We start from the raw sequence: 21,195 nt of genomic DNA on the forward strand, positions 1-21,195 counted from the left end.
CTAGATGGACCAGGAGGTCTTTTTCTGCCATCAGTCTTCTATGTTTCTATGTCTATGTTTATATTTGCTGTTATAGCAATTGTACATAACACTACATTTTTATTTTAAATTTTAGTGGAAGGATAAATGGAAATTTCCATGTCTATGGCAGAATTTAGGTCTCTCGGTGTGGAAATTTTTTAAAGAATAAACAGGAACTTTCAGGTAGAAGGTATTGCTTCAATTACTCAGAGCACTGAGTGCTAAAAAAACAAGTTACTTGAGGTGGAATGTAAATATCTACAACCTAGTATCTGTACATCTGGATTTCAGTTTCATGTAAAGCAAAATGCAGGTGATCGGTTTTTTAGCCTTATACCTCGAAGCACTGGAAGAATGAAACCATCCTGCAGAATTGCAAGTTTGTAATTGAAGTCAGGGCTAGATACACATGAACTTATAAATGTGAGTTTCAGGTCTCACTAAAAGGAAGGGGAAAAAAACAAGCAGGAAATCTTGCATTTATGCTGTTTTGTAAAGACCTATTGACTCTTTACTGTCTACAAGCAGGTAGAGTGCTGTACTGCAGGCCACTGAAGCTGACTTGTAGATCTGAAAGTCAGCGGTTCAGATCTCATCACCGGCTCAAGGTTGACTCAGCCTTCCATCCTTCCGAGGTGGGTAAAATGAGGACCTGGATTGTGGGGGCAATAGACTAGCTCTGTTAAAAAAGTGCTATTGCTAACATGTTGTAAGCCGCCCTGAGTCTAAGGAGAAGGGCGGCATAAAAATTGAATAAATAAATAATAAATAAATAAATAGAACAATCCCAATATGTCCATTTTGTTACCATGCAAAAAATTTAACACTGTCAATCCTTCTATCTCACATCAAGTCCTTCCTCCTTTAGCAACCATTTGAAGTTACAACATCACAGAAAAGAAGTCAACAGTCCTCACACTTACAACCATTACAGCATTACCTGGTCACCTGTTCAAAATTTGGCTGCTTGAAAACCAGCTTATATTTATGATAACTGCGGCTTCCCGGAGTCACGTGATCACCATCTGCACAAGCAAAGTAAATGGGGGAAGGTGGATTCACTTAATGACCAACTTGATTCACTTAACACATGCAGTGACTCACTTAACAACTGTGGCAAAAATGGGTAATAAAACTGCGTGATTCACTTAACTGCCATTTACAAACTGAAATTCTTGTCTAGTTGTGATTACAAGGCAATATACATTACTCCGGTTTGTCCCGAAAGAAACATATAGGTTTTTTGAAGCAAAACAATACAAGGCAAGGGTAAAAATCTGTAGTCTTGCAAACATCAAACTAAAACTGCCAGCAATTCCAACATACAGTATTAGTTACAAAGGTTTGTTGTGAATGGAATTATGGTACTAGTCGTTGGAACTTACATATTCTCAATATCTTCTTACACAAACTTTCTTAAAACAGTTTCTGCACAGTACAAATATATATGGCCTGGTCATGTACAACTCACTTAAATCTCCACTTCCTTACTGTTGTGTATACTCCTGTTCAGTTTGGGGATTTTTCAGATTCTGATTCAGAAAGTGGTTATGAAATACAGTGATACCTCGTCTTACAAACTTAATTGGTTCTGGGACGAGGTTCGTAAGGTGAAAAGTTCATAAAATGAAACAATGTTTCCTATAGGAATCAATGGAAAAGTGAATAATGCGTGCAAGCCCATTAGGAAAATCCAAAACTTTTATGTTTTTAAAAAAAGTGGTGGGCGGACGAAGTGGAGGAGAACGGAGTGGGGACAGGCGAGCCGAGGAAGCGTCGAGCGAGGGGATTTCTCCCATCTCACTGTCAAAATGTGTCCGTGGGAGACCCACCCATCCATCGCCCACTGCCCCCTCCTGCCAGAAGCCCGCAAAGAGCCAAAGCTGGGTGTGGAGAAAGGCAAAACTTTCAGCTCCTGGATGGACCGGAGAGCCTGGAGACGCCACCTTCCCGCCCGCCCTGCCAATCGCCCTCCCACCCTCCGCCAACAGCGCCTGTCCCACCCTCTCCAAGAGCTGCACCGAGGCCACCCGGGAGCCACTGCTTCCAGGAGGGTTCCCCTCGCTAGCCTGCTCTAGATCTGCCGTTCAAGGCTTTGGTAACTTTGGAGGATCCCTGCCCAGCACACGTGCGCTCCCCCGGCACAATTTGCCCAGAGGATTTTTTTACACCTCTCACGATCCCTCCAATGCCCCAACCTGAACTTTAGCTTGCGGGAGGAGGGGGGATTGGCTCCCCACACGGGAGCCACCCAACGCCGAAATATGATTTGAAAAGCTCTGGTGCGCAAAACGCTTGGGGAGAGCGTGACTTGGTAACGTGGGGAGAAGGAGGAAGAGCCGGGCCGGGAGGAGGAGGAGTGGGAGGAAGGCAAGATCTGCGCCCAACACACGTTGGGAACGCGCAAACCGAGGGTTCTCAGCCAAGACTTCTGAAAGAGACCGAGCTTTATGCAATCTCTCTTGGGATTAAAGGAGCAGGCGCCCGTACACAAAAAGAGGTGCTAGAAACACACTCTCAGTATCGGAGCTTCTTTCCTGAGCCCGAGATATCAAGGAAGAGATTTGGAGGTGGGGGGAGGAGGTGTGTATGTGTGAGAGAGAGAGAGAGAAAGAAAGGAGAAGGGTCCTTTCTCAGGAGTCCACAGAGATCTATAGGCTGATGCTGCTTTTATAAAAGAATCTCAAGGGGGGGGGGGGGGCGCTGGCAATGAAAAAAATCCAGAGCCCTGGAATAAAAGTCAAGCCGGGCTGTTCAGAGGCACAAAAGCCCAATCCCTTCGCTAGAAACATATGCTCAGTATCGGAGCTTCTTTCCTGAGCCCGAGATATCAAGGAAGAGATTTGGAGGTGGGGGGTGGAGGTGCGTGTGTGAGAGAGAGAGAAAGAAAGAAAGGAGAAGGGTCCTTTCTCAGAGTCCACAGAGATCTATAGGCTGATGCTTCTTTTATAAAAGAATTTCAAGGGGGGGGGGGCGCTGGCAATGAAAAAAATCCAGAGCCCTGGAATAAAAGTCAAGCCGGGCTGTTCAGAGGCACAAAAGCCCAATCCCTTCGCTAGAAACATATGCTCAGTATCGGAGCTTCTTTCCTGAGCCCGAGATATCAAGGAAGAGATTTGGAGGTGGGGGGGAGGAGTTGCATGAGAGAGAGAGAAAGAAAGGAGAAGGGTCCTTTCTCAGAGTCCACAGAGATCTATAGGCTGATGCTTCTTTTATAAAAGAATCGGGGGGGGGGGGGTGAAGTAGACCCAGAGACAGGGTTTTGAGCAATCGGTACTTTTATTCAGCTCAGAGAATAAGTGACAGCTCAGCAAGGTAAAGTGACAATTCAGCGAGTACCGACTGACTCTGCCTGGAGAAACCGCTCCTTTTATATATTTGCGGTTCCCGCCAAAGCTAGAGCCGGCCGCGTCTGAGCCAATCAGGAGCGACTTCCTGCTTGGGCTCAGACAGCGCCGAAAGAGGAACAAACTATTTACAGAGTTACAAGGTAGCCATTACAGGATACAACACCCCTCCCCTCATAGTTGGACACATCCATCAAGAAAGCCATGTGACAAAGTCGTCCAATCGGTGGGGCCTCTGAGGAGCTCGCGCTGACCTGCGCAGTTCAATTTCTCCTTCGCCACCGACTGTGGAGGATGGCTCGCCGCTGTTCTCCCGGTGTGGCGGACTTGGCCTGGCGGGCCCAACGAAGGCTTCGGAGGACGAGGATGGTTCGGCGTCGCTGGATGGTTCCCCCTGGCCCGATAAGTCTCTTTGCGTGTCTCTTATTTCGGGCAATGTACTAAAGTCTGTTGAAGGGGGAGAGTCCATGTCAGCGGTTTGTGGCAATTGATTTTCTGTTCGCTTTCGAATGTGGTCTATGTGTCGTTTCCACAAACGACCATCCTCTAGTTTAACAACATAGGTCTTAGGTGCATTTTGCTTAACAATAATTCCCTTCATCCAGTTTACATTTCCATCAAAACTTTTTACATATACATTTTGTCCCAAATACATTTCTCTTTCAGGTTTTGTACACATTTGGTTATTATTAACACAGAACCTTGGGTTTAACCTGTCTAGTGGTGACCTCAACTTCCTTCCCATCAATAACTCTGCAGGGCTTACATGTGTGTGCGAGTTAGGGGTAATGTGTTGGGTGAGTAAGAATTGGTCCAAGTTCTGTTGCACATCCCCAGGGCCTGACCTGCGCAATGCCTCCTTTGCCACCCGTACGTAACGTTCTGCCAATCCGTTAGCCCAGGGCGAATAAGGCGAGATGAGGGCATGCCTGACCCCTAGGCCATCTAGGAACAATTCGAATTGCCTGGCTGTTAGCTGTGGCCCATTGTCAGACACTAAGAGATCTGGGCACCCATGGGATGCAAACAGTCTGCTCAATACCTTGATAGTGGCACTTGTGGTTATGTTGTTCATTGCTATTATTTCCAACCATTTGGAGAAGGCATCAACCACTATTAAAAAATACTGAGACCCCACTGGGCCAGCAAAATCAATGTGGATTCTAGACCAAGGACCAGCAGGCTGTTCCCACTCAGCCGGAGTTGTTTTGGGGGGACTGGGCCGTGACTCTTGGCACGGATCACACTTTGAAACCCAACTTTCAATATCAGCATCCAGCCCTGGCCACCATAAATGCCCCCTTGCCAGGCTCTTCATCCTGACAATCCCAGGATGACCCACATGTAACATTTTGAGTACCTTTCCCCTTAGGCTTTTGGGGATGATCACTCTATCCCCCCACAGCAAACAACCTTTTACATACGATAACTCAAGTCTCTTGTTTTTAAAATCACACAATTCAGGTTTCACAACATCATTTTGCCATCCCTTTAGAACACAGTTCACCACTTGTTTAAGGATTTGATCTTGCTGCGTGTGTGCAGCTACCTCTTTTGCTGTGGTTAGTGGGTTTTCCTCGAGTTCTATCATTAACACATCTGTGGAAGGAACAGGGTCTTCCACTAAGTCTGTTATGGGGCATCTGCTGAGACCGTCTGCATGATTGATTTCCTTCCCCCCCTTGTGGGTGAGCTCATACTGATACCCTGAGAGGAAAAGAGCCCATCTGATTAGTCTTGGAGACATAAAAGGTGGAGTGGGCTTGTTGGGGGCTAGCAGGCCTAGTAGGGGTTTGTGGTCAGTGACTAGCTCAAAGCTTCTTCCAAATATGTAATTGTGAAACTTCTTTACCCCTGCCACTAATGCTAGAGCCTCCTTGTCTAACTGGCTATAATTCCTTTCTGTGCTGGTCATGGTTCTTGAAAAAAATGCTATTGGGGCCTCTGTCTTATTAGGTAGAACGTGAGCTAGGACTCCTCCTATGCCGTACGGCGAAGCGTCGCACGTGAGCCTAATGGGTAGTGAAGCACTATATTGGACTACTACACTTTTAGAAGTTAATAAATTTTTTATTTGAGAAAAAGCTTCACGTTCAGTTTTCCCCCATGTCCAGCGGGCTTCCTTCTGGAGTAAACGATGGAGAGGCTCTGCTACTGTTGCCTTCTGCTTTAAAAAAACGGAATAAAAATTAAGGAGGCCCAAAAATGCCTGCAACTCATTCTTATCTCGTGGCTCTGGGGCTTCTCTAATTGCTCTCAGCTTCTCTGTTGTGGGGTGGATACCTTCCTTATCTATTTTATATCCTAGGAATTCTATACTGTTGGTTCCCCAGACACATTTATCAGGCTTGATTCTTAAACCTTTGTCCTGTAACCTCTTAAGTACTTCCCTTATTCTTTTGTTTACTTGTTCCTGGTTTTCCCCTGCAATTAAGATGTCATCAAAGTATGGAATGGCCCCATTTACCCCTGACAATAGGCGTTCCATAATGCTCTGGAATATTCCTGGGGCTATGCTTACCCCAAACTGTAACCTCGTGCATTTGAAAGCCCCCCTGTGCGTTACAATTGTTTGAGCGTTTGCTGTTTGTTCATCGACCGGAAGTTGCTGGTAAGCTTGCGCCAGGTCGATCTTTGCGAACCTTTTCCCCTCCCCCAGGGAGTGTAGCAGTTGTTGCACAACCGGGATGGGGTAGGGGTGGTGTTGGAGTGCCTTGTTTAGGGTCGATTTGTAATCAGCGCAAACTCTTAAAGAGCCATCTGGCTTCAGAGGGGTAACTATGGGAGTTTCCCATGGCCCCTGCTCCACAGGGACCAAAATACCTTGACTAATGAGTTTGTCCAGCTGTATGTCTAGTTTGGGGAGGAGCGGCAGGGGGACCCTGCGAGGTTTTAGTCTGATCGGTGGGACCTTGGGGTCAATAGAGAAAGATATAGGGGGCCCCTTATACAATCCCAGTGTGGGGCTGAACACTTCAGGGAACTCTTTCACAAAGTTAGGCATATCATAACAGTTTACATTACACACACCCGAAATCTCGATCCCCAGTGGTTCCATCCATGCTAAACCCAGAAGAGAGTGCTTGGCCCCTGTTACAATAAGCATGGGAAGGGTACATTTAACATTCTTGAATGCGATAGGTACATTTGCTGTTCCCAAGACCGAGATTACTCCCCCCTGAAAGTCTCTAATCACCAAAGAGGTTTGATTTAGGTCAGCCTTAGATACATTAGGCATATATAGTTTAAATTTTTCCCAGGGCATGATGGTATATCTAGAGCCCGTATCCAGCTCCATTGAGCAAGGTTGGTTATTGAGTAACAGTGATATAACAATTTTAGCCCCTTTTTTGGTTGCCGTGTTATTCACGGAAAATTGAGAGTTACCTCTATAGTAGTCGCGGTTAGCGGTTGAGTAGTTCCTTTGACCCGCGTTGCGGAATGGTCTCCTTTCTCGCGCTTGGGGGGTCTGGTTTTGAGGTCGCTGGTATTGCGGTGTGGCAAATGTTTCCTCTGGCGCTGTTGCTCTGCATGCGATGGCGATGTGGCCTCTCCGGTTGCAACGGCGGCATGTAGCGTCTCGGAAGGGGCATCGATGGCGCTGGTGATTTCCCCGGCAGCCCGCGCAGGGGGCTGGGTGAGTAGCTCTCAGGTGTCTCGGCTGGTCTTGCACCAGGAGGCAGTTGTCTCCGCTGGGAATTTGTTGGCTGTTGTCTGTTTCCACGGCGCTGGGAGACGCGGAGTCGATTTTTGCAATGAGTTCTCGCCTTCCGTGCTCTTTCAATTCTCTCGCCGCTGCGTCGGCTGCTTCTGCGGTTTGCGCCAGTTTAATCACGGTTTGTAGGCTCGGCTCTTCTTCGATGAGGAGTTTATTTCTCACCGTGCTGCTTTTCATGCCGAAAACCAAGGCGTCGGTGAGGCGAGCTTCCGGGTCTTTAAACTTGCATTGAGCAAGTACCGTTCGAAGCCGCGTTGTAAACTAGCTGATCGACTCGGTTTCCCTCTGAGCCATCATGTGGAATTGATGCCGAAAAACCATGGCTGGTTTGGTCGGCTTGAAATGGCTCGCCAGTTTTTGTTGTAGGACGTCCCACGCTGTGGCTCTTGCTTGTTCCGGTTCGGTGAGAGTTTGGGCAAGTCTACGGATTTCTGCGCCGCAGTAGTTAAGGAAAATAGCCCGTCTGCGATCGGCTTCGGCGTCCTGCATTCCCGCCGCCTCGAGGAAGATCTCGAAGGTGGCCATGTACTCGTCCCATGTCGATTTCTCGGGATCGAAGAGTTCCGGAGCCTGGCCGATCTGGATTTTGTCCATGTTGCACGCGAAGTTTTCTTCCGTCCGTTCGTCGCCAGTGAAGTAGACCCAGAGACAGGGTTTTGAGCAATCGGTACTTTTATTCAGCTCAGAGAATAAGTGACAGCTCAGCAAGGTAAAGTGACAATTCAGCGAGTACCGACTGACTCTGCCTGGAGAAACCGCTCCTTTTATATATTTGCGGTTCCCGCCAAAGCTAGAGCCGGCCGCGTCTGAGCCAATCAGGAGCGACTTCCTGCTTGGGCTCAGACAGCGCCGAAAGAGGAACAAACTATTTACAGAGTTACAAGGTAGCCATTACAGGATACAACAGGGGGGCTGGCAATGAAAATAATCCAGAACCCTGGAATAAAAGTCAAACCGGGCTGTTCAGAGGCACAAAAGCCCAATCCCTTCGCTAGAAGCAGGATTGGGGAAACCCGATGAGGAAATTGGGCGGGCTTTTACAGCATTTAAAGAAGCTTTGCAGAGCCCAATGTGCGGGGGGGAGGACACTTCAGCTGGGAAGTCACCTCCACCACCCTCTGTTGTCTTTTTAAACCTGATTGGGGGGGGAAACTCAACAGCACAGCCACATTGTTACTGTACGACTGGTTTCATGGGCAATGTAGTTCCCACCGAAGGGATCACGCCGCCCTCTGCCAGGTGATGGAGTCTGAGGACTACTGTTCCCAGCATGCTCCCGGCTGGAAGGATGAGGCAACTCAAGAAGGCGTGCCAAAACACAGCAATGTTTCTCTGTTACATCAAAAGGGGAATGTTCGGCAAGCGGACGGTGGAAGAAGCGAAAGTTCTCCCTTCATGACCCTCTTTTCCCCGCTTTTCTGTTCGGTCCAATAATATTCCCCCACCCCGGTTCCACTATAAAAAAGAAGGAGGGGAGGAAGTTTTGTGTGGAGTATTTCTCTCCAGCCCCCTCCCCAGAGTTTTCGTAACTTCCTTCCTTCCCTTTCCTTCCCTTTCCTTCCCTTTCCTTTCTTTCCCTACTTTTGGACCTGATCAACTTGCCATCTGGCCTGAGAGGAAATCTTGCAACCATAAGTCCATACCTGACATCTTCTGCTATTCTTAGGTCTACAATTTCTGCCCAAGCAACAAAGGACTTAAAAGGAACCAGCGAAAGTGATTTACCAATCCAAGCATTTCGGAACAATCAACTTCAGATCGTAACTTTTTCAAAGCCCTGAGGAAACCAGTCCCTTTCCAAATAAACAATTTGCCCCTACCAAAACTAACGTCTGAGGGTGTGTTTCTAGTGAAGGGATTGGGCTTTTGTGCCTCTGAACAGCCCGGCTTGACTTTTATTCCAGGGCTCTGGATTCTTTTCATTGCCAGCCCCCCCCCCTTAGGTTCTTTTATAAAAGAAGCATCAGCCTATAGATCTCTGTGGACTCTGAGAAAGGACCCTTCTCCTTTCTCTCTCTCTCTCACACACACACCTCCTCCCCCCACCTCCAAATCTCTTCCTTGATATCTCAGGCTCAGGAAAGAAGCTCCGATACTGAGAGTGTGTTTCTAGCGCCTCTTTTTGTGTACGGGCGCCCGCTCCTTTAATCCCAAGAGAGATTGCATAAAGCTCGGTCTCTTTCAGAAGTCTTGGCTGAGAACCTTTGGTTTGCGTGTTCCCAACGGGTGTTGGGCGCAGATCTTGCCTTCCTCCCACTCCTCCTCCTCCCGGCCTGGCTCTTCCTCCTCCTACCCATGTTACCAAGTCACGCTCGCCCCAAGCTTTTTGCGCACCAGAGCTTTTCAAATCATATTTCAGCTTTGGGTGGCTCCCATGTGGGGAGCCAACCCCCCCTCCTCCCGCAAGCTAAAGTTCAGGTTGGGGCATTGGAGGGATCATGAGAGGTGGAAAAAAATCCTCTGGGTAAGTTGTGCCAGGAGAGATCCTCCAAAGTTACCAAAGCCTTGAACGGCAGATCTAGAGGAGGCTAGCGAGGGGAACCCTCCTGGAAGCAGTGGCTCCCAGGCGGCCTCGGTGCAGCCCTTGGAGAGGGTGGGACAGGCGTTGTTGGCGGAGGGTGGGAGGGCGATCGGCAGGGCGGGCGGGCGGGAAGGTGGCGTCTCCAGGCTCTCCAGTCCATCCAGGAGCTGAAAGTTTTGCCTTTCTCCACACCCAGCTTTGGCTCTTTGCGGGCTTTTGGCAGGCGATGGATGGATGGGTCTCCCACGGACACATTTTGACAGTGAGATGGGGGAAATCCCCTCTCCCGATGCTTCCTCGTCTCACTTCCAAGCGAAGGAAGCGACGTGCAAGAGGGGAAAGTGGCAGCAAGATGGGGTGGCTGCAGAGAGCTACTCTGACGCACCGTTCTCTCTCCCCTTTGACATCACGGAGACCTCCTTCCTGGAGTCCACGTTTTGGCTGGCCAGGAAGGATGTCTCCGTGACATCAAAGCTCCGCCCCTGGAATTCCCTATTGGGAATCCCCACCTCAGTTGGAGCCTCCCAACCTACCTACAGAGCCGCCGATCACAAAAACCGATCGGCGGCGGCAGGTTCGTAAGGCGAAAAAAGTTTGTAAGAAGAGGCATAAATTTTCTGAACCCCGGGTTCGTATCTCAAAAAGTTCGTATGATGAGGGGTTCGTATCACGAGGTACTACTGTAGTGGTAGGGCCTGATTTAGAGGCAGAAGAAGTAGGAGACCAACCACAGGACGTTTTTATAGGTTCAGATTCAAGTGAAGGAGACGTAGATGCTAGATGGGTAAATGGTTATTTCAGATGCTTGCAGAGGCGAAGAGAGCAAGTGTCAGGGAAGAAATATTAAGGAGAGGAACGGGTTAATTAATTAAGTAATTAATTCATTACGTCTGGGTGTCAGCGGAAGAGAAGAGTTGAGTCATCAATCTGCCGCTTAGAAATATGGAATTTTTTTCAAGCAGCTCTAAATGTAAGCTATGCCTTGTGTTTTAATTGCAGTTTTTATAACTCTGGGCTAACTCTGACTTATCTTAGAATCTTAGAATGACTTGTGGTATATTTTAATGATTTTTGATGTTGCCTTGCATACTGAAGTTTAGGATAAGAGATTAGTGCTGCGTGCCAAGATGATTCAGTGTAGAACAAAAGAAATAAAAATAAAGATGATGTGGTGTTTTACAAATATATGCATTTAGCAAACCTTTATTCCAATTATCAGTGGCCTTAGCTGGAGATCAGAACACCTAATGTACTAGAAATATTTTGTCATCATATTGTTACTTTTAACTTCCAATATTATACAATGACTCTTAAAATTATTACAGACGTTCTTTTTAAATTTATACCGTATGTTACAGAAATAAATACACCCCCCACACACACATTTTGTAAACATTTAAGTATATCTTTTCATGTGACAACACTGAGGAAATGGCACTTGGCTACACTTGGATACAATGTAAAGTAGTGAATATACAACTTGCATAACAGTGTAAACGTGCTGTCCCCTCAAAATTACACAATACAGGAAGGGCAGCAGTGGAGCAGGTCACTTAACCTTGTTTTCGGCCTTTTTTTGCTTATGCACATGCGCAAAACAAAAAAAAGCCAAATATTGACAAAAATCTCACGTGCACGAACAGTCTTGTGTGAGATTTGGCTTTTGCACATTCCGGGAACACCGGGCGATGGTGGCCCACCACTGGTTTGAACTTACAACAGCACTGAAAAAAGTGATTTAAAACAGATTTTCACACGATTGTTGCAGCATTGGGCTACCAAAATTTGGTAGATGTGGCTTATGCAAGAAGCCCTGCATTTGCTTTCAGTGCAAATTGGGTGCTCATGGGGGGAGCTCCATTTTCGCTACCCCACTGCTTTTTCTCCCCCCCCCCGATCCGGGCAGTAGCCCACCCCTGAGCATACCCATATATACCTGTGTGTGTATATGTGTGTATTACAGGGGTCCCCAAACTTGGCAACTTTAAGACTTGTGGACTTCAACTCAAAAGAAACAGTTGAAGTCCACAAGTCTTAAAGTTGCCAAGTTTGGAGACCTCTGGTGTATTAGTTATAAACGAAGAGGCAGTAGCCATTATTATATCCGGAACACTTAAAATTTATTTAAAACTACTAAAAAAACTACTCAGCTTTCGTCAGTCCTCTATTGACTTCGTCAGAGTGCAAATACTGTGAGGTATTGGGGATTTTACACTCTGACCAAATCAGTAGAGGTCTGATGAAAGGTTAGTAGTTTTTTAGCAGTTTTGAATAAATTTTATACTTCCTGAGATTGTGATGGCTACTGTCTCATTTTTTATTTTTTTAAATGTGTGTATACACATACACACACATTCAGCAAAAAACTCCACTTTTCATTATCAGCAAAAATGTTACACACACACACACACACACATATATATATATAGATTGTTCTGAGTTCGGGTTTTGCCCCGTGTAATATTTTGAATGTCTATGCGACGTTTCGGTGAAATCACATTCACCATCATCAGGCTGAAGTTGTAAGCTTCGTGCTGCTGTAAATATAGTTTGTTTGCAACTGCCATTTGTTCCTTATAAATAGTGGTGGGGTGGAGATTTGGTTTGAATATAGCAAATAGATTGGGTGGCTGTGTTTTAATGATTTGATTGGTTGGTGGAATCACATTTAGTTGAAGGATTGACATGGTGATGATTATGATATGTTTTTTTTGTTTAGGGCTGGTTTCCAAATTTCTGGCAGGTGGGAAGTGTCATCACGTTTATTCATACTGAGGGGGTGTTTTTCTATTTCTATGGCTTCCATGATTATTCTTTTATATACGTGTTCTGTTTTAGAGAGTAATTTAGTAATTTATATATATACATACATACATACATACATACACACACAGAGCTGGAGGCAGGCAGAGAGGCAGGCAGCAGAGAGGCAGAGCTGCTCCTTTAGAAGTGGAAAAGACATCTCCAAAGTACCTAAAACAATGAAAAAATACTAAAACAACTACTGAAGAGGTGCCCACGGACTCCTACCTTCTAGCGGAAAGCCTCCACAGAGCTCAGTTGGAAGAGAGCTAAAGGATTTCTAGTGGAAAGCATCCACAGGGCTCAGCTAAGAGGAAAGCCTTCAGCTATCCTGATCAAAGGGTAAGCAGGGACTATTGAGATGTTGTGCGGGACATGTAGATACAGCTTTGCCATCAGCCTCAAGAGGACTGTTCAAAACTGCTTAAAATTTCAAAGTGCTGGCTGTGAAGGAAGAGGGGGGGTATTATACATTTGAAAGCCATTGTTCAGATAAAATGGAGAAAACAGAACAGAGAATGGACGGATTTGAGGATCACAGTAATATGATAAACCGAGGCTTCAATGAAGCCATTACTAATTTAGAATTACAACGAGCCTCACATGGGTTGAGGTTCCAAAATGTAAATGAAGAAAAGGATGAAAATTTGGATTCAAAAATAGCGGAAATAATAGGTGAGATCTTACAGATAGACCCACAGGAATTAATAAAAGAAATTGATGAAATCTACAGAGTCCAAACTAACTATGCCAGAAAACACAACCTACCAAGAGAGGTGCATATCAAATTCATTAGGAAGACTATAAGAGATGACATTTTAAAATGGTCAAGAAAGGAAAACTTAATCTACAAAGACAAAGATATTATAATATTAAAGCAAGTGCCAAGAAGAGTACGGGAAAGTCGGAGGGAATTTTACTTCTTAATTAAAGAAAAAATTGTTGAGGTTAGCTCTGGCCCAGCTCCTGCCCCAAGGACTGTGGATGTGGGGGAGACATCCACATGCTGCAGGCCTGTTTCCCTCCCCCCCCCGGAGGAATCTGATGATGAAGGCTCCTTTGACCAAGAAGACATGAGTGACAGGGAGGAGGAGAGTGTGGCAGACAGCTCAGAAGGAGATCAATTATCTAGCTCCTCCTTGGATTCAGAACAGGAGTTAATGATATAGCCACGTATGCGGAGACCGATGCATAGGCAACAACAACTGAGAGATTATTATCAAAGAAAATGTGGTCACTTGTGGTTGGGTGGGGCTGTGGTAATTAGTGAGGCTGCTATAAATAGCAGCCTGTGGGTTTGGCCATTGTGGAGGATTATCTGATTGTTGTGTTTCGTGACTGCTTTACTGACTTTGACCTTTTGTGTGCTGATTTTTCCCCGCTTTGAAACTAAACCAGAGCAAAGTGTGTTTCACTTTGTGAAAGAAGGACTGTGAATTACCTCACAGCTGCAAGCAAAGTATCACAGAACTGATAAGGGACTTGTACAAATTACCAGTTCGTTTGGAGACAAGTGCTCTTTGCTATACCAAAAGAGGGCTTAGGTTAAGTAAATTTTCATTATAAAGAACATTGTTTTGAATTTTCAAATGTGTGTGTGTCTGAAATTTGTACCTGTGAATTTTTGGGAGGAGTCTACCAGAGAGCCCGACAGAACAAAAAATAATCTTTCGTTGGCTAATTCTAGAAGGTGTTTCCTTCTATTGGCAAAGATCTAGAATAAAATTAGAGACCATCGACAAAACCAGAGACTTTTTATGAACAATCCGGCCTGTTTAGGCATGATCTATCCTATAGAGAAATTAGAGAAAGAGAAGAGGAACAGGGGGCAACCTCTAAGGGGGGGGGGAGGAGGCACAAGATGCTAAGAAAAAACAACCGCAAGCACAACAAGAATTGGTGTTAAGCACTAGACTTCGAGAACTTAGAGAAACAAAAAAATACTATAAATAGAAATGTATTCAGATGTCAATTTTTTTTCCGTAAATGTAAATGGATTGAATGACCCAAGAAAAAGAAAACAGATATTTTCCAAAATTAAAAAGCAAAGAGCGCAAATTACTATCTTACAAGAAGTCCATATTAAAAACTCAAATAGCACTTTATTATGCAATTCAAAATTAGGTAACTTGTTTACTAGTTTAGCCGGGGGGGAAAAGAAGAGGCATAGCAGTTTATATTGATGAAATGATTGAGTTTAAACAACTTTACAGTGACAAAGAAGGTAGAATTTTAATCTTGCAAGTAAACTTAGAAACAGGACTTCTCGTCATTATATCAATCTATGCGCCAAATGAAAACCAAAAAATATTTTACAAAGAATTACAGAAAAAAATAATTGAGTTATCTATTGAAACTATGATTATAATTGGAGATTTTAACGCAATAGCTAATAGTCAAATGGATCACTCAGGTAAAAAGAAAGACAAGAAAAAGAAAACAATTTTACCAACATTTTGGAAATTGACTTCAGAATTAATACTGCAAGATATATGGCGTGATTGCCACCCCACAAACAAACAATATACTTTTTATTCAAATCCTCACAAAATTTGGACTAGAACAGATATGGCATGGATTTCAACTCAGATTTCTGAATATGTTTCGAGTATCGAAATTGAAACAAATAATTGGGCAGACCACAATCCACTAACAATTATTTATTTATTTATTAGATTTGTATGCCACCCCTCTCCGCAGAATTACTTGGAAGGGAAACAAAAAGAGTTATCGGCGAATGAACAGAAATATTTTGCGAGATCCCCAATACAAAGACTGGATAGAAAAAGAATTGGATTTTTTAAAAAATTTAAACAATAATACAGACACTTCACCACAAAATGTATGGGACACAACCAAAGCATATATACATGGCCTGACAATATCTTACACTGCAAAAAAGAATAAAGAGAAAAAACACCAACTTCAACAATTAGAGACAGAATTAAAAGCTTTAGAAATAGTATCACAAAGTAGTCAGGGAGATGATGTGAATAAAAAGAAAAGGGAGCTAGTTAAACACAAAATAAATTTAATAGAACAAGAACAGCTAGCAGAAAACATTAAACGGGCCAAACAGGAATACTTTGAACATGCTAATAAACCAGGGCGTTGGTTAGCATTTAAACTAAGAAATCAAAGAGAGGCTAGAATAATTAAAAAAATAGAAGATAGTAAAGGTACATTTAGACATAGAACTGATGAAAAGAAGGAGATAGTGCTAGAATTTTATAAAAATCTATACCAAAAAGAAGATATAAATGAAGATAAGGCCTTTGATTTTCTAAGCTCAATAGATTTACCTTCCTTAACAGAAGAACAACAACAGAAACTTAATGCTCCATTTACCATGGTCAAATTACAGCAAGTACTCAAGAGCCAAAAAAATAATAAGGCTACCGGCCCCGATGCTATACCGGCGGAATTTTACAAGCTAAATAGTAATGTACTTATAACAAACATGTTAGAGATCTTCAATAATATAATTTTAGATGGTAAAATCCCTAAAACATGGTCAGAAGCTTTAATAATCTTAATACATAAACCAGACACTGAGAAAGAAGAAATCCAAAACTACAGACCAATTTCATTATTAAATGTGGACTATAAAATTTTTGTTTCAACATACGCGTATAGATTAAAAAACATTATGACCGGAATAATACACGAAGATCAAAACGGTCTTTTACCAGACAGATTAAAAATAATTTGAGAACAATTATAAACACATTAGAATATTATGAACAACATCCAGAAAAACAAATGGCATTAATATTTTTAGATGCAAAAAAAGCATTTGATAATGTTGACTAGTCATTTATGAAACTGCAACTTAATAAAATGAATTTTGGAACTAAACTTTTTAATATAACTGATGCTATATATTCTACCCAAACAGCCAAAATCATTCTTAACAATGACCAAACAGAAAAGTTTGAAATACAAAGAGGAGTTAGACAAGATTGCCCCATTTCACCACTGTTATTTATTTTAACATTAGAAACTTTATTGATAAAGGTAAGAAAAGATAAAAACATTAAAGGTTTAGATATTAAAAAAGAAACATATAAACTACAGGCCTTTGCAGATGACGTCGTCTTTATATTAGAAAATCCATTAATTTCTATTTCAAAGTTAATAGTCTCAATAGAAGAATACAGGAGAGTAGCTTCTCTGAAAATCAATAAAAATAAGACACAAATATTAACTAAAAATATGACTGACCTTCAGATAAAGCAATTAGAAACAAAATCAAACATTAACTAAGAAAGTAAAATACTTAGGTATTTGGATATCAGCAGAATCAATGTCATTAAAAGAAGATAAGTATACCAAACTTTTAAAGCAAATTAAAAACAATTTAGCAATTTGGAATAACCTGCAACTATCATTGCTAGGTAGGTTCTCTACAATTAAGATGAATATTTTACCTAAAGTTTTGTTTTTATTTCGAAGACTTCTGGTCTGGATCGAGACCGCAGCGGAGTCTCCCCGGGCAGGGCTCTGCCCCGAGACTTCCTCTACCCCTCCGAAGGTCGCTGTTTGCAATCGGATCGGGTCTGAATGGCCCGATCCTAGAACAGGGGGCTACCCTCTGTCCGAGGAGCCATCGCCGAAGCTCCGGAGACAGCGGTTTGCCCCGCAGCTTCGGAGAAGGGAGAACCGATCCTCCTTCCATAGGAGGATACGGCCAGAGCGTTCTCTCCAAACCTAGTGGGAAGCAACGAAAAGTTAAAGAAAGTGGAAACTATTACAGCTTACTTGATTGAAGAAGAATACAACAGACGAGAAAATCCAAGGTAAAATTTTATTGTTTCATGTGAAAAAACAGAAGATTGGATCATAGTAAAAGTTTTAAGTGAAAGTAATTTTTTTTTACAAGGCGAAGGTGAAAGTTATTGGACAATTTGTATCCAACCGCAAGTTACAGCCGGATCTAATTTTTTTTTCTCTCACTTTCATGTTTCTTTCACTTTGAACCTCAATTTTGGAATTTAAAAAATATTTTTTCCTAGATGGACTAACGAAATAATTTAAATCTCTACATGAAAATAGAAAAGATTTGATTTGTCAAAAGTTACTTTGCAATGATGATTGGAATCTGGAAACTTTAAATTGTCAACAAGTACTGTGTTCTGGGCTCTAATTTTTACAGAGGAGGAACACACTTTTGCTGTTTTTTTTTCTCTGCCGTTTTTTCCACAACAATAAAATGAAATAAATCATTAATTTGAAAACAAATGAGAAATAAATGAACTGAAATACTAAAGTTAAAAGAACTCACTCAGCCTTTTTTTTTGGATTATTTGCCTCTGGATTATCGCATTTGGATTACCTGCTGATCGTTTTTGGATTATTTGCTGAGATCTTCTTTGCATTTGCCTCGGAGTGTGAAGCACAAATTGACTCCATCTTAAGACCTATTTGCTTCCATCTGTCTTGGATTGGGAAATATTAACTGACTCCATTTTAAAATAAAAGAAAACTTTTAATTCGACTTTGCTTCTGAGCTGAAAATTGGAACTAAATAGAAACATACTTCCTGACATTTGGATTTATAACTTTCAACTTTGCTTCTGAGCTGAAAATTGGAACTAAATAGAAACATACTTCCTGACATTTGGATTTATAACTTTCTATCAACAAAGACTACTTGATTCACAAGAAGAATATAAGTATATAATACTGATATTTTGTTTTCCAGATTAATCGCTCTTTTTTCCTCCTATTTTCTTTTGTGTGTTCATTGTTGTTTTTAAAAGAAATTTCTTAAAACACATGCATTGTTAATAAACCTTGGTTTCCTGCTCTTCCTTAGTGGAATTAAAATACCCCCTTCTCTCTTTCCTTCTTAGAACACTCCTTTTTATCCATCTGGCTACTCCTTCTTTTTTCTTTCTTTCTTCATCTTCTTTTCTTTTTATATTCCCCTTCTTTTATTCTTCTTTTTCCTTTAAAATAGTTACTTTTCTATCTTTTTTTCCTATTAGACCCTCTCCTTTTTTCCTCTTCTTTTAAAAGTGTTATACTTGTTTTCTTTGGCTCTGCAAATTTAATTTTTTTTTTAAAAAAAAATAATACATTGTGAACTTTGCTACCTACTTGATTGATATAATTGTTGTCCTTATTAAGTAATAATATATTATTATATTTTAAGGGAAATTGGTAATAAGGTCAATTGAATAGGTTTGGAATTTATAGGAATTTTCTTCCTTTTACTACACACAAATTAATAGCAATCCTAAATTTGAAATAGTGAACTTAAATTTGAAAATGTCAAGCACTTCAACTTATGTCAAAACAGTTAAAAAGCAAGCAGCAGCAGCAACTTCTTCTCCACAAGGGTTGCCCCATCCCTCCCCGACGCACCAGGTATTATCTGTAACCATGTCTACCAAGGAGAAAGATAAAGAAAAATCGATGCAGTCCAACTTTACAACAATACAAGAAACTTTAAACACAATGAAGGACTTTATGTTCAAATCTCAAGAAGATGCAACTCAACAACGAGAGGCTATAAAAGAAGATGCAACACAACAAAGAGAAGCCATAAAATCTGAGCTGGCGGAATTTAAAGTAGAGATGGCTGAACTGAAAGTTGATATGGGAGAAATGAAGGCACAGATAAAGGAGATGCAACAAACACTACAAGAAAGTGAAGATCGCGTCAAAAAAGTTGAAGAAAAGTCTGACAAAACTGAAAAAAGAATGGATTACTTTGAAGGCAGAGCTGACGCACGATACAGAAGATATGATGAATCAATCACTCATTTGGAGATGCAACGAGCTTCGTATGGGCTACGATTTCAGAATATAATAGAAGAAAAAGATGAAGATTTAAAAATGACTATGGCTGAAACTATTGGAGGAATACTCCAAGAGGATCCCACAGAAATATTGAAAGAAATCGATGAAGTTTTCAGAATTTCAAACAGCTACATCCATCACCACAATCTTCCAAGAGAGATTCACATAAAGTTTACAAGAAAGACTTTGCGAAATGATATACTGCACTGGGCAAGAAATTCAAAATTGCAACATAAAGGACTTGAAATAAAAATACTAAAACAAGTTCCAAGGAGTGTCAGAGAAAGTAGAAGAGATTACCATATCCTAACTAGAATTTTGATTAAAGAAAATATAACTTTCCGTTGGCTCATTCCACAAGGACTATCACTGACTTGGCGTTCTACAAGATATAAGTTGGAAAATTTGGATCAAGCTATGTATTTTTTTGAAAATAGTGGTATAAGCCAACTGGACCACTCAGCAAAGCAACAAACCGTACAACAACAACCAGTACAACAGGAACCAGTGGAAAAATTAGCAACACAACAGGAGCAAGCAATGGGGGCAACAGCTCAAATAGTTGAGCAGGACCAAGGTGCTAGGAGAGTTCAACCTCAGCAAGAAACCAAAAAACCTACTAAATGACAATAAGTAAAGATTTAAAAATCTTTTCCGTAAATGTTAATGGACTTAATGAACCAAGGAAAAGGAAACAAATTTTTTCTAAAATCAGAAACCAAAACGCTCAAATTGCAATATTACAAGAAGTGCATATAAAAAAAAGCAATCAGAAATTATTACTGAATCCCAAAATTGGAAAAATGTATGCTGCATTAGCAGATCAAAAAAAGAGAGGAGTAGTGATGTATGTTGAGAATTCCATAAATTCCAAACAAATATTCAAGAATAATGAGGGCAGAATCTTGATTGTACAAGTTGACATCGAGCCTAGACCTCTAGTTATTGTTTCGATCTACGCCCCTAATGAAGATCAAATGACATTTTATAAAAAATTACATCAAATAATAACAGAATTAGCTATTGAAAATATATTAATAATTGGTGATTTTAATGCTATTGCAAACAGACAATTGGATCATTCGGGGGGGAAAACAACAAAAGTAAAAAAAGAAGAAAGAATCTATTACCTAGTACCTTTCAAAAAATGAAAGTAAAATTATTATTAAATGATATCTGGAGGGAAAGACATCCACACAAGAGACAATATACTTTTTACTCTAACCCCCATAAAATTTGGACAAGAATAGATATGATATGGGCTCCAAAAACCATCGCAGAACAAATAAAAGAGGTCGAGATAGATGTCAATACATGGGCCGATCACAATCCCGTAGTAGTTTATATGAGAACTAATAATAAACAGATTAACTGGCAGATGAATAGAAACATTCTAAAAGATAAGAAATATAAAGACTGGATTGAAAAAGAACTAAAAATATTTTTTGAAATTAATAAAAATTCAGACACTACTCCACAAAATTTATGGGATACTGTTAAAGCTTACATAAGAGGATTAACGATATCTTATACAGCTAAATATAATAAGGAAAATAAATTAAAATATGCACAATAAATGAATTAAAACAACTAGAATCTTTATCACAACAGCATATAAGAAATAGAGATTTAAAAACAGAAATAAACGTAGTTAAACATAAAATTAGACTGATAGAACAAAATCAAATAACTGAAAAAATTAAAAGAGCAAAACAACATTACTTTGAGCATGCAAATAAACCAGGCAGATGGTTAGCATACAAACTTAGAAAACAGAGACAATCAAAATTAATTAAAAAATTAGAAGATAAAGACGGCTCAATAAAATATGACACAGAAGGAAAGGCAGCCATTGTGTAAAATTTTTATAAAGATCTATATGCAAAAGATAATATTAACGAGGATGAAGTTTTTAATTACTTAGAACTTTCAAAATTACCACAAATAACAGAAGATCAACAGATTACTATGGACGGACC

General features: G+C 41.4%; 1 long non-coding RNA gene across 1 annotated transcript in view; it reads right to left on the reverse strand.

Annotated features, from left to right (window-relative positions):
- Positions 1-961: 961 nt before the first annotated feature.
- LOC139171361 (uncharacterized) overlaps positions 962-21,195 on the reverse strand; it is a 42,206-nt gene continuing 21,972 nt past the window's right edge. The window contains exon 3 of the long non-coding RNA XR_011559739.1: positions 962-1,046. This is a non-coding gene — a long non-coding RNA (uncharacterized lncRNA). The remainder of the gene's footprint in view (positions 1,047-21,195) is intronic.

The sequence above is a fragment of the Erythrolamprus reginae genome, chromosome 8 (genome assembly GCF_031021105.1).
Source record: "Erythrolamprus reginae isolate rEryReg1 chromosome 8, rEryReg1.hap1, whole genome shotgun sequence".
Classification (NCBI taxonomy): Eukaryota; Metazoa; Chordata; class Lepidosauria; order Squamata; family Dipsadidae; genus Erythrolamprus; species Erythrolamprus reginae.